The following is a 4,082-nucleotide window of genomic DNA, read 5'->3' as shown; positions in this document are numbered from 1 at the left end:
TGTGAAGAACAGTGGTGGCACAGCAGTCGGTGGGGCCACCTTGGGTTTCAGACTTGGGCGGGGTGCTTACCACCATGCCACTGGTCAAACCTGAGGCTGACGGTTAGGAATGAAGGGAGGTGCGTATGGGTTGCTGGAGAAAGAGGTGCACGTGGGCGGTGGTGTGTGATCCAGGTTTGTTTTGAATGTGTGGTCTAGTACAGGCTGAATTTGTCCAGGTACTTTATTTAGTGGATTTAGTATCTTTTGACCAAGTAGATACTGATGTTGTCTTTGACTATGTGACTGTGGACATCTTCCTTGAACCAGATGGTTACAGACATTTTCTTGGATCCAGTGGCTGTATACATTTTCTTCCACCAGGTAACTGTAGATTGGTTTTGGTGTTACCTGGTTTATTCTGAACAAGTGCTTTTGGATTTGGCCCCATTTGTCTAGTTCTTCTTTTAACATATTTATTTGAATGTGGCTTGTTTACGTCAGTTTTTTGTAGAGTTTGTGGATCAGGTTTCCATATGGTTAGCTGAGGTTCTTGCGAAAGGATTGTATTTGAAAGAAACTTGGATGGTCTGATGACTCTTTTAACAGATGGATTTGGAGGAGATTGTGGTTTTTGAGACTGTCATTTAGAGAGTGATAATGGACCTGGATGTAATGGACTGGATCTGTTGTAAACAGTTGACTGAATAGGGCCTTTTTTGAATAAGGTTGTTTTGATGCATTTGTAGCTGTTTAAATCTGCTTTCAGTTTTGAATCAGGCTCAGTTAGACTGTGCTTTGGTTGGCTGGCTTTATTTGAATGAGTGTGGAGTGTTGCCAGTTTGTTTTTGGATACTTTTAATAGAATTTGCTTTTCGGGAGGAAGTAACTTTGAATGAAAAATTGTTGATTGACTTTAGTGACTGGCCAGCTAAATTTTGGTGATGTTGAGGCAAGATGGATCTTGGTGGATCTGAATTTGGAAAAAACTTGACTTAGGCATATTGTAATCAAACTAGCACCTGATCAGATGAGAGTAAATGTCCTCTTTAATTGAACCCATTATTCCCTTAGTGACTCTGATTGGCCTGAAGATAGACATAGACAAGATCAATCATATGTAATATCTATATTACAAAATATTAAATTACAAAGATTTAACAACAACATTTGTTCCTAATAGTTATGGTTCTGGCTCATACTAAAAAAAAAGCCTGCATTTAAATATGTGAGCACTTTCTTTCTTTTTAATTGTAGTTGATATACAATATTATACTGGTTTCAAGTATACAACATAGTAATTCTACAAATACCCACATTATTAAATTCTCCCCCAACTAGTGTAGTTACTATCTGTCAGCATAGAAAGATGTTACAGAAATCTTTACTGTATTCTCTATCCTGTAGTTTCATCCCCATGACTAATTTATATTATGATTGAGATTTTGTGCCTTTTAATCCTCTTCTCTTACTTCACCATCCACCCCAACCCTTCTCCCCTTGGTAACTACCAGCCACTTCTCAGTGTCTATGAGTCTATTGCTGTTTTATTCATTTTGTTTTGTTTTGTTTTTAGATTTCATATATAAGTGAAATCATATGGTATTTGTATTTCTCTGCCTGGCTTATTTCACTTAGCATAATACCCCTAGGTAAATCCATGTTGTCACAAATGGCAGGATTTTTCCTTTCTATGGCTGAATAATATTCCATTGTGTATATGTACCATGTCTTCTTTGTCCATTCATCTACTGATGGACACTTAGGTTGTGCCCTATTTGTTGTATTTCTATGTTCTTTGGTCTTTGTTGCCTTCTTAGGATTAAATAGGGAAGTTTCTGTTATTTCATTTTTCTTCTCTTTTTTTGTTAGCAATACATTCTCTTATTATTATTTTAGTGATTATCCTAGAGATTAAAACATGCATCCTTGGTTTACTCAAATATGTCTTAAATTAGTATTTTTATTACTTCCCAGGCAATGGAAGACCCTTACAACAATTTAACTCAATTTACTTACTTTCAACTTTTATGCTATTATTATAATGAATGGTAGTTCTACATATACATTAAACTACCTTGATAAACTTCCTTGATATTTAAAAAAATAGTCACCACTTATTTAGATGTGCCCATATGATTATGCTTTCCAGTTTTTAAAATTTTTCCTACATTTCATATTTCCATCTGAGTTCATATTCTTCTGTTTGAACATCTCCCTTTAGAATTTATTTTATTGTGGGTCGACTGGTGACATATTCTGTCAGTTTCTTTGTCTGAAAATCTCTTTAGTTATCTTCATTTTTATATTCTCCTGTATAGAAGGTTTCCTTTTCATTTTGTTGATGGTTTCCTTTACTGTGCAGAAGATTTTTAGTTTGATGTAGTCCCACTGGTTATTTTGCTTTTGTTTCCCTTAACTGGGGAGACATGTCCAGAAAAAATTGCTCATGCTCATTTTCAAGCAATTTTTGCCTATGTTTTCTTCCACAAGTTTTATGGTTTTGTGTCTTGTATTTAGGTCTTTAATCCATTTAGAGTTTCCTTTTGTGTATGGTGTTAGGATGTAATCTGTTTTCATTCTCTTGTATGTAGCTGTACAGTTTCCCCAATATAATTTATTGAAGAGACTATTTCCCATTGTATATTTATCATATATTATTTGACTCCATTATCATATATTAATTGACTATATATGTGTTGCTTTATTTCTGGGCTCTCCATTCTGTTCCATTCATATATGGATCTGTTCTTGTGCCAGTACCATACTGTTTTAATTATTGTAGCTTTGGAGTATAGCTTGAAGTTAGGGAGCATGATGCCCTCAGTTCCACCCTTCTCCTTCAAGATGGTTTTGGCTATTCAGAGTCTTTTGTGTTTCCATATAAATTTTAGGTTTATTTGCTCTAGTTCATTGAAAAATGCCATTGGTATTTTGATAGGGATTGCATTGAATCTGTAATGAAAATATTAATTCTTCCTATCCATGATCATGGGGTAGATTTCAATTTGTTTTGTCTTCATCAATTTCTTTCATCAGTGTCTTATAGTTTTCAAAGTATACAGGTCTTTCACCTGCTTGGTCAGGTTTATTCCTAGATGTTGTATTATTTTCAATGCAATTATAAATGGGATTATTTTCCTGATTTCTCTTTCTGGTTCATTGTTATTATATAGGAATGCAACAGATTGCTGTGTATTAATTTTGTATCCTGCAACTTTGTTGAATATAGTCATTTGAATAGTTTTTTGGTGGAGTCTTTAGGGTTTTCTATATATAGTATCATGTCCTCTGCAAATAGTGACAGTTTTACTTCTTCCTTGCCAATTTGGATGTCTTTTATCTCTTTATCTTGTCTAATTGCTGTGCCTATCTTCAGTACTATGTTGAATAAAGTGGTGAGAGTGGGAATCTAATTCCTGATTTTAGAGGAAAAACTTTCAGTTTTATCCATTGAGTATGTTAGCTGTTGGTTTGTTGTATATGGCCTTTATTATGTTACATAATATATCAACATAAGGTTATTCCCTCTATATTCACTTTGTTGAGAGTTTTTATCATGAATGGATATTGAATTTTGTCAGATGTTTATTCAGCATCTATTGAGATGACCATATGGTCTTTATCCTTTTTTTTTGTTAATGTGGTATATCACATTGATTGATTTTCAAATATTATACCATCCTTGCATCCCTGGAATAAATCCCACTTGGTCATGAGGAATGATCCTTTTGATGTATTTTTGAATTCAGTTTGCTAACATTTTGTTGGGGATTTTTGTATCTATGCTCATCAGGGATATTCATCTATAACTTTCCTTTTTGTGTGTTTGTCTGGTTTTGGTATTAGAGTGATGGTGCCCTCATAGAATGAGTTTGGAATTATTCCCTCCTCTTCTGTTCTTTTGGAATGCTTCAAGAAGGATGTGTATTAGCTCTTCTTTAAATTTTTGGTAGAATTTATCTCTGAAGCCATCTAGTCCTGGATGTTTGTGTATTGGGAATTTTTTTTTTATTATCAATTCAATTTCATTGCTGGTATTTGTCTGTTCAGATTTTCTGTTTCTTCCTGGTCAGTCTTGGAAGGTTTTACTTTTCTAGGAA

Source organism: Manis pentadactyla, chromosome 5 (genome assembly GCF_030020395.1).
Source record: "Manis pentadactyla isolate mManPen7 chromosome 5, mManPen7.hap1, whole genome shotgun sequence".
Classification (NCBI taxonomy): Eukaryota; Metazoa; Chordata; class Mammalia; order Pholidota; family Manidae; genus Manis; species Manis pentadactyla.
This window is presented reverse-complemented; position numbering follows the sequence as displayed.